Consider the following 14,640-nt stretch of genomic DNA (forward strand, 5'->3'; position numbering starts at 1 on the left):
TAATATCATCGATAGTGATGCGGTCCAGGGTGAAACTTATCTTCCTGGACAGATCTCTGTCTTCGGTGGCTTTGCACTGCGGGCTAATTTGCTTGGCCATCTGGAGCAGATCGAAGGCTACGCCCCTGGACATCAGGTCAGGTTTGGAAGTTTAAACTACATGGCTGACATCCGCGGGGACTTGATCTTCGACGGAGTCGAGCCACTGCCGAGTGCGCCGCACTGTCACGACGGGCATGATCTAGCTCTGTCGCCGAACAGTGCCCTGGAGGCCGCACCCGCATCGGCTTCGACCCATAATTCGGAGCCAACTGCGTCGATCGAGGATGGGTGGTTGGACGCCGCCTCGGGGGCTGCGATCTCAAAGATGATCGAGCCGAACACCAACCCCGCACTCCGCGAGACTTGTGACTCCAAGGAGCCGGACTCCTCCCCGGACTCCGAACCTTCCGCGCCCCTGCGGATCGAATCCGATTGGGCGCCGATCATGGAGTTTACTGCCGCGGACATCTTTGAGCACTCGCCCTTCGGCGATATTATGAAATCACTAAAGTCTCTCTCTTTGTCAAGAGAGCCCTGCCCGGATCATGGCAGCAGGATTGGGATGCGGAAGACAAAGAAATTCGACGCCCACCCACCACCCACTTTGTAGCCACTGTCGACGATTTAACCGACATGCTCGACTTCGACTCTGAAAACATCGACGGTATGGACGACGATGCGGGAGGCGAAGAAGAACCACCGCCCACAGGGCGCTGGACGCCCACCTCATCATAAGACGTATACATGGTGGATGCACCAAAAGATGAAGACAAGGAGCGGAAGGACGCACCGAAGGCTGGTTCCCTCGAGAAACAGTCAAAGCGGAGACGCAAGCGCCGCCCCAAATCCCGCCTCGACAGAAATAACGATCACACAGACCCAGCATTGGAGCAGGGCGAACCGCTGCCAGACAACGGCAATCCGTATAATCAAACCTAACAAACAAATTCTATCAAGGATAATAGTCCGGACGACATAAAGCCGGACAGGCACCCGGAGTAGCAGAATGCCCGTAAAAGGCTTGTTACCACCGCGAGGAGTCTTAAAAAGCAGAAGCAAAGGCTCACGGCTACGCAAGACACACTCCAAATCAGATGGAGTAAAATACTCAACACAGCAGTGAGGTACGGCGACAATCGCCCCTCCAAGAGCTACCCAAAGCGGAAGCTGCTACCTGAATTCGATGAGGAGGCCTCAGACCCCCCACAACCAAATATCAAAGCAGCCACCTGGCCGGATAGACGACCCCTCTGCCAACATAGAGCGGCATACAACGCCACTCACAATACAACACGTGACTGATGCGAGGGCTTGCACCCAAAGGACAGCGCAACAAGATCCATCTATGGACCACGCAAGCGCGCCCCAGCATACAATGCAACACAACAAACATTCGAACAACGCGGTACACCCAGCTACAGGGGTGCCGCACACACCCTATGTTTCACCAATGAGGTGCTGGACCATGAATTTCCAGAGGGATTCAAACCCGTAAACATAGAGACATACGACGGAACAACAGACCCTGGGGTCTGGATTGAGGACTACATCCTTCATATCCATATGGCTCGAGGAGATGATCTCCACGCCATCAAGTACTTACCCCTCAAGCTCAAAGGGCCAGCTCGTCACTGGCTTAAAGGGCTCCCCGAAAGCTCCATTGGAAGTTGGGAAGAGCTCGAAGACGCCTTTCGGGCAAATTTTCAAGGGACTTATGTCCGACCTCCGGATGCGGACGATTTGAGTCATATAACTCAACAGCCCGGAGAGTCAGCCTGAAAGCTTTGGAACAGGTTTCTTACTAAAAAGAACCAGATTGCCGACTATCCGGACGCCGAAGCCTTGGCAGCTTTTAAGCATAGCGTCCATGACGAATGGCTCGCCAGACACCTCGGCCAAAATGAGCCGAGAACGATGGCCGCATTAACAAGCCTCATGACCCGCTTTTGCGCGGGTGAGGACAGCTAGCTAGCCAGATGCAGCACCAGCGACCCCAGTACATCTGAAGTTAGAGATGGAAACGGGAAATCAAGGCACAACAGCAATAACAAACGCCGGAATAAAGAAGACAGCACGAAGGGCATGGCAGTAAACGCCGGATTCAAAAGCTCTCGGCCAGGTCAGCAAAAGCCGCCCTCTAAAGGCACTAGGGATGAACTATCCAGCCTCAACAAAATTCTGGACCAAGTATGTCAAATCCATAGTACCCCTGGTAAACCTGCTAATCATACCCACAGAGAATGTTGGGTCTTCAAGCAGTCCGGCAAGCTCAACGCCGTACACAAGTGGGAGGATACACCAAGTGAAGACGAGGACGAGCCTCCCAAGCAAGACACTGGGGAACAAAAGAAATTTCCACCAGAAGTCAAAACAGTAAATGTGTTACATGTGATCAAGGGAAAAACAACGCGGCACTCCCAGGAAAATATACCCAAGTGCCTGTCACCGCGAAGTCCTGCCACTGGTCGTCTCAACCGATCACTTTCGACCATAGCGATTACTTAGCAAGTATCTGACGCGCAGGATGGGCTGCCCTGGTATTAGACCCAGTAATTGGCGGATATCACTTCACACGAGTCTTGATGGACGGTGGCAGCAATCTAAACCTAATATATGAGGATACAATCCGCGGGATGGGGTTAGACCCAACAAAAATTCGCCACAGCAATACTACCTTTAAAGGAGTAACGCTAGGCCCAGGGGCTCGTTGTAGGGCTCCCTCCTACTACAAGTTATATTCAGCTCCCCCGATAACTTCCGTCGCGAGCATTTAACCTTCCACATCACTCCGTTCCAAAGTGGCTATCAAGCACTGCTCGGACGCGAAGCTTTCGCTTGCTTTAATGCAATACCACACTACGCTCCCTCACACTCAAGATGCCCGGTCCACGTGGCATCATTTCAGTGAACGGAAATATCAAGCGATCTCTGCGCGCCAAAGAGAGTGCGGCTGCCTTGGTAGCCGCACACTAAAGGCGCCCGGACCAGCGAAAGCATCCAATAGGTCGTCAAGACCTCAGACACAACTAATCAAGTCCGGCGCCGCTATTTATACCAAATAAATGGTCACACCCCTATTTGTCAATACAAGGGGCTCAACGCGCGTAGACAAGTGGCAATTTTTTCTCATCTTGAATTATACATGGTTCCTTTAAAAACGATATTTTTACACGACAACTTTTTCACCTAAATTCCTCTCTTTTATAGACGATCATCGTGCTACACCCGTCCAGGATACGGCACAACGGATACACAGGCGCAGACGTGCAGCAGGGACCCGCTCCAAGGATTCTTTTTAGATTATGACCCTGCGTAAACCTTTTTTACTGTCTCTTGTTGATACATATCCACCGTTGAGAAGGATGCTGACGTCTTGGCATGTGGCCACGCCAGAACAATGCACGTACCTGGACACAAGGGGCTTCTTACAAAGGCCATTATTTAGGCTTGGTTTATACCACAAAGACCGAATACCTTAGGGAGTGTTCGGCGTCGCGAGTTTGGCCCTATATGCATCAGCTCCGAATCATTGTCTTTGGTCAAATGTTGGGTTTGCCCGGCTCCTGTGTTTTGGTGCCTTACGTTCCGCTTTACCGGCTAAGGTAGCACTAGGAGAACTACTGCGATTGTGCCCTGGTTCATCCGGACGAGCACCTCAGTAGAGAAAGCCGAAAACTGACTGTCATGATATAGCGTGAGACTGGTCAACCACTCGATGACCTGTTGGAATGTTAGAATTCCTCCGCCTTAATGAAGGGCCGTTTTCCGGCCAGGCATGTACGCACCCAGGGATCAGGAGAGTGCGGAACCACCAGGGGCTATCTAGTAGCCCCACTGTCAAGCTCCTATGGCTAAGTGAAAGTGCTAAAGCATTATAGTCCGATTGCCTCGCTCGCTCCGCTATCACCTCCTTAATAGGACCAAGACGTTGGATTAAGTGTGAGCGCGTGTTTTTTGCGAGCACCTCCGCATTATATGCGTCGGGGCTGAAGCCGATGGCTGCAATCTTTCAAGTTATACACATGTATACATAAACGGCCGCCCAGGAGGCATCATATTACTTTCAGGCAAAAGTATAAACATAGCCTTATAAAAATTTATAAAAGCATTTCGCTTACAATGAGATTACATATCACTCAAACATAATATTTTTTGAGCACTGGGTCTCTATCAAACGAGCACCCTCAAAAACTTCTTCAATGTAGTGCTCAGCAGCCATTCGGCCTATGGCCGAATCCCGCGCTGCAACAGTGGTAGCATCCATCTCCGCCCAGTATGCTTTAACACGGGCAAAGGCCATCCGTGAGCCCTCTATGCACGCCGACCTCTTCATCGCATTAATGTGTGGCACCACGTCAAGGAATTGTTGCACCAAGCTGAAATAGCTGTTCGGTTTTGGCCTATCCGGCCATAGCTGATCCACAACAGACCTCATGGCGAGTCCGGACAACGTATTTAGTTCGGCCCATTCGGCTAATTGGTCATTCAATGAAAGCGGACGCTCGGGAGAATGGAATTGTGTCCAAAACAGCTGGTCCACTTCACGGTCCGTCTGACCCTGGAAGTACTTGGCTGCATCGACAACGCTCGCCGCCAAATTCATATACACATCCTCCGAATTCCACAGACGATCTAGAGGGGCATACCGTGAATCTCCGAACTTCCTCCGCAACATAAAGGATTTCCCAGCTACAATATCCCCGGCTTCCTGCAGCTCCTCCTTCTTCGCCCTCATAGCAGAGCGGATGTCTTTTCTCGTTGCAGCAGCCTTCTCAAGGTCCGATGCCTTCGCTAGGTTTTCCATTTCAAGAACCCGGCAACGGTCGGCGACGGCTTTTAATTCTATGGCCATATTGGCCATCTTATCTCGGCTCTCGCCATGTGCGGCCTTCTCGACTTTCAACTCTTCGGCCGCCTTCAAAGCAGCCGCATTACCAAACCTCGCTTGTTCCTTGGCGCGGGCAAGTTCTGCCCGCAAGGCTTTAACAGTGGCAGCTCCATCTGCAGTCACAACATATTAAAGATACTGGCATCATGCTGCTCTTACTATGTGGCGTTTACTAGATAATGACACTTACCCTGTGCCTCGTCAAGCCTTTTGTTAACAAGCTCGATGTCGGCGTCTGCCGCATCCAACTGCCATTTTAAATGGGCAAACTCGCTAGTCCGGCTAGCCACCGGAGCTTCCATCACCTGCACATAGAGGCAGTATGGTTATTACCTAGGAATATGATTCTCTGTTCGTCGTTGTTTCCGACGACAACCAGAGTCTCAGGGGCTACTATCTACATAGGGCACACCTAGCATGTGCAGGACTATCATACATTATTTTACGTACCTCAAAGCCTGTCAGTAGACTCATAAAAGCTTCATGCAATCCGCTTTCGGTGGACGAGATTCTCTCCATCACCGTATTCATCAGCATACGGTGTTCATCTGAGATGGCCGCTTGCCCCACCAACTCCCTCAGAACATCCGATCACACACCAGACGGTGCTGGACTCTTTTGTTTGCTTTCTTCGGGAGCCGGACACTGGGAGCTTCGGGGGTCAATGGGATTATCTTTTGGCCTCACCGGACTCGGAGAGGCCCTCCGCGACGACACTTCGGGGTCGCCTGCTTCCGGAGTGGAGGAGTCCGGAGGAGGCATTTCGCTCTCCATCATCTCTGCAAGAAGATGCCCCGAAGATGAGCTCATTTCAGAGGGGCTAAGGCCCGAACTGCAAAAATATATGCGGTGGTTATTTTCTCAGAAGAAAAAGATGGCATACCTGTACTAATAAAGTATTTCGGGTGACTTACGACTCGCTGGAGAATTGATCCCCCCGCGGACTTTGTGCGGTAAAGGCACCCCCCAAGGTAGGACCCTCTGTGGGAGACCTCTTCTCCCGTTTGGAAGCTTCGGCTTCCGAATCCCCGGGCGCAGTCCTTTTCGTCCTCCGGTCGTCTTCCTTCATTGAGACGCTCGCTCCCTCGGTTAGAATGGGCAGCGTTGGGGGCCCGCGTCCGCCCGTATTATCCTCCCCAGTATCTTCCTTCAAGGGCTCCGGGCAAGGTGCGACCTGGAGCATCTTTTCCAATACCGGATTGTCCAAACCCTCAGGGAGGGGGGCCGAACACCGAATTAACTTCGCATTTGTTAGCCAGTCCTGGTCAAAAAGCAAACTCTCAGAAATAACTTCGTAACAAATGACAGATAGTATGTTCGGCCGGAAGATTCCTTACCTGTTCGGCGGCGCGGTTACTGCTCAGGCCCACGTCCTCGGTGATTTCCGAACACTCTACCTGAGGTCCGAAGAATGACTTGTACATCTCCTCGTGCGTCAGGCCGAGGAAATTTTGAATGACACGCGGTCCCTCGGGATTGCACTCCCACAAGCGAAGGGGCTGGCGTTTGCAAGGCTGGACTTGACGAACCAGCATAACTTGTATTACCGCAACCAAACTATAATCTCCATTGAAGAGATCTCGAATGCGGCTCTGCAGTATAGGCACGTCCTTGGATGGACCCCAGCTCAGATCTCTGCTGATCCATCACATGAGTTGTGGGGGAGGGCCCGAGCGGAAAACAGGGGCGGCCGCCCACTTTGCACTTCTAGGAGCCGTGATGTAGAACCACTCCTGTTGCCACAATTCAGACACCTCTGGAATGGAACCTTTGGGCCATGGAGCTCCCGTCATCTTGCATATTGAGGCACCTCCGCAAGCTGCATGTTGCCCCTCGATCATCTTCTGCTTTACTTCAAAGGTCTTGAGCCACAGGCCAAAGTGAGGGGTAACCCGGAGGAAGGCCTCACACACGACAATAAATGTCGTGATATGAAGAAAGGAGTCCGGAGCTAGATCATGGAAATTTAGCCCGTAATAAAACATCAAACCCCTGACGAAAGGATCCAGAGAAAGGCCTAGACCTCGGAGGAAGTAGGAGACAAACACGACGTTCTCATTGGGTTCGGGGGAGGGGACGGCCTGCCCTCGGGCAGGCAGCCAATGCGAAACCTCGGCGGTCAGATATCTGGCCTCCCTCAACTTTTTGATGTCTTCTTCAATGACAAAGGAAGGCATCCATCGGCCTTGAAGGCTAGATCCGGACATGATTGAAGGTTCGGAGCACCTGACCTGAACTTTGGGTGTTTGAGCTTGAGGTGGGGGAAGGATTCGATTGAGCACTAGAGGGAAAAAAATAAAAGCCTTGTCCCTTTATAAAGAGGGTGAATATCAAGCGTCTTCTCCATGGCCGTTTGGACTTGCCTATAGTCTAGGAGTCCTAGAAGCGGTTGGGTTACCCACGCCCGTATCGATGAGAATCCCAGAATAAGGGGACACGATCTCTGCTTTAACAAGGCGTGCCAAGGAAAACGCCTCGCATGACACACTGAGGTGGGATAATAAAACGATTTGAATAAAGGCTTGGCCGTGGTGTTGTCATGCTATGGAATACGTCAGCAGATTAGATTGGTGTGAATATTATTCTCTCTACGGCAATATGTGGAAATTTATTTTGCAGAGCCGGATACTATCTTTGTGTTCAAAATCTTCTATGAAGTACTTGGAGGAGGAACCCGCCTTGTAATGCCGAAGACAATCTGCGCACCGGACTCGTTGTCATTGAAGCCTGGTTCAGGGGCTACTGAGGGAGTCCTCGATTAGGGGGTGTCCGGATGGCCGGACTATACCTTCAGCCGGACTCCTGGACTATGAAGATACAAGATTGAAGACTTTGCCCCGTGTCCGGGAGGGACTTTCCTTGGCGTGGAAGGCAAGCTTGGCGATACAGATATGTGGATCTCCTACCATTGTAACCGACTTTGTGTAACCCTAACCCTCTCCGGTGTCTATATAAAGCGGAGGGTTTTAGTCCGTATGAAAACATACAGAACAACAATCATACCATAGGCTAGCTTCTAGGGTTTAGCCTCTCCGATCTCGTGGTAGATCTACTCTTGTACTACCCATATCATCAATATTAATCAAGAAGGACGTAGGGTTTTACCTCCATCAAGAGGGCCCGAACCTGGGTAAAACTTCGTGTCCCTTGCCTCCTGTTACCATCCGGCCTAGACGCACAGTTCGGGACCCCCTACCCAAGATCCACCGGTTTTGACACCGACACTACCAAAATACATGTTCGTAAGAACCGTAAGTTCTAAGTTTTACTTGTAAAACCAAATTCCTTATTCGTACCATGCACATTACTTAATACTCCCTATATGTATGCTTGTTTTTGTGGATCTATAATCCAGTGTGTGGTGAAGCAGCCCACGTTTGCACCTTGTCATCTCATGTTTTATCTTACTGATGTGGCTGATGATATGAACAACAAGCCATGCACATTATCCAAAATAGATACAATGATTTTCTTTGCCCTTCATCTATGCTTGTTATGTTGACATGGTAATCCAGTAGTGTGGTGAAGCTCGTCGCATTATGAACAATGCCAAATTATGCTATTGATATTTTGAACATTCTCTTTATTTTCTAACTTGAAATTGGATAGAATTGACAGAACAGTTATCATTTTTGTTTATACACGTGCAAAACCTGTCATCTCTTTGCTTTGTTTCAGGGTGATATGCCTGATGGCATGCACAAGTCTGCTGAAGGTTGTGAGACAAACCCAGCATATATTGCAGCAAAGAAGGCAAAACATCTTGAAGATAGCGAGACAACCCCAAAGTCTTGTCTTGATGTAGTGTTCAAGTTACTTGAGACTAACAGTCAGACAAGCTCACAGAATTTGTTGTCTGAATCAGTTCGAGTTCTTCAGTCCCAAGTTCTAGCAGAAAGGCATTCTACAACTCAACTTCGACTTGAAGTCCTATCTCTAAGAAAGATTGCGGAGAACACCAATGAGAACCTCATCGCTAAATAGCTACACCTGGAAGCTATGATCGACATGCTAGGCCGGTCTCACAGCCTTTCTCAGCAGCTTGCACAGCAGTTCCCCCGCAAGGCTAACCTTGCTTGAACTGTCTTTGAAGTGGTCTCGGTTCAGTATTATTTTGGTACGCTGCAATGGTGCCCATTTTTTGTAATCTGCTTCTTCGTTGCGCTTTATGATCACTGGTGGTGAACTTTGATGCCCAGTGGATGTAATATACCTTAAATCCTTTATTGTGTAGTGTAGGTTTATTCTTAGTTACTATGCCGTAATTTCTTTATTGTATAGAGTAGGTTTGTTCTTAATTCCTACTAGTTATGCAGCAGCCCGAAATGAACTCCGGCCCATGATTGTGCGAATCACATCACGGGCTTTTAACAGGCCAAAATTTTCTGGGTCCTTGTTTGGCCCAATCAGATATCGGCTGCGAGCAGGTCGGATGCAAATCGGGCCATAGTTATGCCCAACTATATGACAGGCTTTTAACAGGCCGAAATTAATATAGGGCTGAAATTTTAAACAGGCCCTTAACAGGACAAAACTAATATCAAGTCGAATTACTAAGTGGGCCTTTAGCAAGTGGGCCCAAAAGCATAGTGTCTAGTTGACAGGCCGAATCTGATATGGGCCATAATTGAGCCCAAATCCTCTTAAAGGGCCGGACCTGATCTGGGCCATAATTTGGCCCAGAACGTGGTAGGCTTTTAACGGGCCGGATCTCATATGGGCCACTATTAGGACCGGAGGGTGGCAGGCCATTAACGGACCGGATCAAATATGGGCCGGCATTTGGCCCAAAACATGGCAGCCAGTTAATGGGCCGGCCTACTAGGGTCCTCAAAATCTTGTGGGCCTACAGCTGGGCCGGCCCATTAATGTCGGCAAGATCTCGTGGGCCTTTAGCTGGGCCGACCCATTATGACCCGCAAGAATCTTGTGGGTCTTTACCTGGGCCGGCCCATTATGGCACACAAAAATCTTGTGGGCCTTTACATGGGCCGGACCATTATGGCCCACAAAATCTTGTGGGCCTTTAGCTGGGCCAGCCCATTATGGCCCGCAAAATCTCGCGGGCCTTTTGCTGGGCCGGCCCATTATGGTCCCCAAAATCTTGTCGGCCTTTAGTTGGGCCGGCCCATTTAAAATTGTTGGGCCGTGCCACTTGTTGACGTATCATAGGCGCCTTCTGTCCAGTGAGTGGATGACATCTGTCCTGACGATGAGCCGACACGTGTTTCCTCTAGCCAATGATGATTTTACACATGGAAAATCCCCATTGGTCGGGGCTGTTAACGGGTTATCGGATCCAAAACCCGACCCGATAGCTTAACGGCCTTCTGTTACGGTGGATGCCACGTGTCTGTCACCCTTGACGAAAGCACTTTGGTGACGCGCGATTTATCGTCATGGAAGTGGACACTTCCATGATGATAATTTTGGTAATGTCATGGAACACTTCTACGACAGCACTGGTATGACTATCTTGATTCTGTCATAAATTTGTCATGGATGTACATGCATGACAAAAAAAGCGACCTACTATGACAAACACGTATCATCACGGAAGTGTATTTTTTTGTAGTGTAGAGAGGAGAAGAGAGGCAGAGGGAGGAGGGTAATGAAGATTACCTGACCACGATGATGTGGTGGCCGAAGCGGAGACGATGGAGGGCGGAGACGGCGTGCTTGGGGGAGGCGGGGATAGACGGCAGGGAGGTCGCGAGGTGGTCGGGCCTCCTCTCCTAGTGGACGTGTGCCTCCTCTCCTGGTGGACATGGATGGCCCTCCGGTGGATGAGGGGGCAGGGGTGGGGCGGCTCCGATGCTTCAAGTCTCCGGTGGCGTAGTGGGTCTCGGTCGGGGCGGCGCAGTGGGTCTGGGCGCAGTGGGTTTCTAGGGTTTCGAGGGCTGGGAAGGCGAGGGAGGGGGTGGGTGGCGGCGGCGGAGCCCGGGAGCGAGGTCGCCGGTGGGTGGAAGGGATCGGTGGCGGTGGCGAGAGGCAAGGGGCGTGATGGGTCGGCGAAGCGGGTGGGGTGATTGGGGGAAGAAAGGGGATTGGCGATTTTAGTGGGGGTAGGCTTAGCAATGGCGCACCCGCTAGCGGTGCGCCATTAGAAATTGTTTTTTGGATAGCAATGGCGCACACCCTAGAGGTGCGCCATTAGTGATCTTTTTTTGGATAGCAATGGCGCACCCCCTAAAGGTGCGCCATTAGTAATCCTTTTTTGGATAGCAATGGCGCACCCCCTAGCGGTGCGCCATTAGTATTTTTTAGCATTTTTTGTTGCCTAGCGGAGGGTCGTCAACGGCGTCTTGAACCCTAGGTCTCGCTTGGGGGGAGGGAGGGGGTGGCTGGGTCGTCGGCGGCGGGAGCGGGGAGAGGTGCGGGGTCGTCCGGCGGCGGTGGAGCGGGGGAGGGTGCGGGGGGTCGTCGGCGGCGGTGGAGCGGGGGAGGGTGCGGGGGGTCGTCGGCGGCGGTGGAGCGGGGGAGGGTGCGGGGGGTGCTCGGCGGCGAGGGGGATCTGGCGAGGGGGGATAGCGATCAAGATGGAGGGTGATCGAGATTGAGTGTCCTCATGAATATTCAATATTTTTTCATGTTGAATATGAAAAAATATCATCAAATTTGAATAAATATTCATGAATTCAAAAATTGCCAATGAATTAAATTTAAAAATATTCATGAGTTCAAAAAATATTAACAAATTCAATACTACCTGTTTGTGAGTTAGACATTCAATACCATAATAAACATAAATAAGTATTCATGAGGACACTAGAAGAGAAGAAATATCATTTCAATATGTCGAAATACAATTGAGAAATGAAGGATACAATTTAAATACAATCGATCTTAGCTAGCTATCTGTTCACAATCTTCTTGCCCTTCTTTTTCGCAAATGGAGTTCTTCTGTGGAACGAACATCCTTTAGGTAGGGTGGTACTGCTTCTTCTTGTGGTGTATGGCACTTCATCGTCGTCATCATGGTCCATCTTCGGGTCGCCGTACTTGTCGAAGTCTTGCTCATTGGCGACTCCATCCATTCCGATGATCTTCCTTTTGCCTCTCCTCACGACAACACGACTGGGCTTTGATGGGTCGGTAATGAAGAAGCATTGGTCCACTTGGGAAGCCAGTACCCATGGCCCATTTTTCGCAGTGACGTTTGCGCCTGCGGTCTTGGATTTGGCTTCGGGTATAACCATGGTGGTGAAATACCGGTCTTCTTTGATGACGCTCTTGGCCCATCTGACATGGAACATCGGGATGTTCTCTCCAGCGTAGCTCAGCTCCCAGATCTCCTCGATCCTTCCATAGTATCTGTCCTTGTCGTTACCGGTGTAGGATTCCATCGTTACCCCAGAGTTCTGATAACCATCGCTCTTCATGTCCTTTCCCTCGGTGTAGAATGTGTAGCCGTTGAGATGAGGTTGTGCTCGGCACCCTATGACAAGGCGAATAAGAGTTTTTCTTTCGTGGAAGAATCCTCATGTAAAGGGTACGACAGAAGCTTCTTCTTGAACCAACGCGTGAAGCATGAGTTCTGCTCTTTGATTATATCTTCGTCCGTCCTCTATTGGCCTCGGCCATTCTACGTCTTCTCAATAAAGGTTTTTTGCTCTACCACCCAAGGATCGACCACGTCTATGTGTTGTAGCGCGACTAGGTTTGCTCTTTCAAAGTCGGCGAGTCGACCCTCGAAGTCGACATGCATTTCGTGCCGACCCTCACGGTGACCCCATCCAGCGAGCCTGCCGAGGTGCCTATTGACGGGCAGACCAACGGGGTTCTCGATGCCTAGATGATTGTATGCGGTGACCCCATTTAGCATACTCATGTGAATGTACTTCCTCTTCATGCACAACCAAGGGGGAAGGTTGTTGTCGGTGTCAAAACCGGCAGATCTCGGGTAGGGGGTCCCGAACTGTGTGTCTAGGTCGGATGGTAACAGGAGGCAGGGGACATGATGTTTTACCCAGGTTCGGGCCCTCTTGATGGAGGTAAAACCCTACATCCTGCTTGATTAATACTGATGATATGGGTAGTACAAGAGTAGATCTACCACAAGATCAGAGAGGCTAAACCCTAGAAGCTAGCCTATGGTATGATTGTTGTTCGTCCTACGGACTAAAACTCTCCAATTTATATAGTCACCGGAGAGGGCTAGGGTTACACAGAGTCGGTTACAATGGTAGGAGATCTACATATCCGTATCGCCAGGCTTGCCTTCCATGCCAAGGAAAGTCCCTTCCGGACACGGGACGAAGTCTTCAATCTTGTATCTTCATAGTCCAGGAGTCCGGCCAAAGGTATAGTCCGGCCATCCGGACACCCCCTAATCCAGGACTCCCTCAGTAGCCCCTGAACCAGGCTTCAATGACGACGAGTCCGGCGCTCAGATTGTCTTTGGCATAGCAAGGCGGGTTCCTCCTCCAAGTACTTCATAGAAGATTTTGAAAACAAAGGTAGTGTCCGGCTCTGCAAAATAAGTTTCCACATATTGCCATAGAGAGAATAATATTTACACAAATCAAATCTGCTGAAGTATTCGTAGCTGGACATCACACCATGACCAAGTCTTTATTCGAATCGTTTTATTGTCCCACCTTAGCACGTTTAGCGAGGCGGTTTCCTTGGCACGTCTTGTTAAAGCAGAGATCGTGACCCCTTATTCCGGGATTCTCATCAATACGGGCATGGGTAACCCAACCGTACCCGTTGGTATATTTTCTCGATCAAAGGCGAGTCCCAAACGGTCACGGGGAAGGCCCTTGGTATTCAACCTCTTATAAAGAGACCAAGGCCTTACTCATTTCTTTCAATCTCAAACGAGTTCGCCCTCTGCCCTGAGTTCCAACACCAAAGGCTCCAGATTTCAGGCGCTTCGGACCTTCGACAATGTCCGGTTCCAACCTTCGAGGCCGATGGATGCCCTCCTCCGTCACGGAGGAGGACGTGCTGAAGTTGAGTGAGGCCAGGTTCTTGACCGGCGAAATCTCGCATAGGCTACCTGCTCAAGGGCAGGTCATTCCCACTCCCAAGCCCGGTGAGAGTGTGGTGTTCATGTCTCACTTCCTTTGAGGACTAGGCTTCCCGACGGATCCCTTCATGAGAGGGCTCATGTATTATTATGGGCTGGAATTTCACGACTTAGCCCCAGAGTCCATCCTCCATATTTCCTCATTCATCGTCGTGTGTGAAGCCTTCCTCCGTATCACTTCTCACTTCGGACTATGGCTCAAGACCTTCAAAGTAGAACCGAAGATGATCGAGGGACGGCATGCGGAATGCGGAGGTGCTTTTATAAGCAAGAATGCTGGTACTCCATGGCCCGAGGGATCTTTTCAAGAGGAGTCCAGCTTATGGCAGCGAGAGTGGTTTTATATTACCGCTCCCAGGGCCCCTAAGTGGGTGGCGCCACCTGCCTTTCGCTCGGGTCCCCCGCCACGACTGGGGTCATGGGTCAATATGGGGCTGGACTGGGGGCTGGAAAAGGACGTGCCCCTATTGCAGGGCCACATCCGAGATCTCCTAGAAAGAGACATCAGTCTGGTCATGGTGACAAAGGTTATGTTAATTCGCCGAGTTCTGCCCTGCAAACGTCGCCCCCTCTGCCTGTGGGAGTTCAATCCAGAGGGACCACGAGTTCTCCCACATTTTCTTGGCATGACGCCCGTGGAGATGTACAAATTGTTCTTCGGACCACAAGTAGTGTG

This window comes from Triticum urartu, chromosome 7, assembly GCF_003073215.2.
Source record: "Triticum urartu cultivar G1812 chromosome 7, Tu2.1, whole genome shotgun sequence".
Classification (NCBI taxonomy): domain Eukaryota; kingdom Viridiplantae; phylum Streptophyta; class Magnoliopsida; order Poales; family Poaceae; genus Triticum; species Triticum urartu.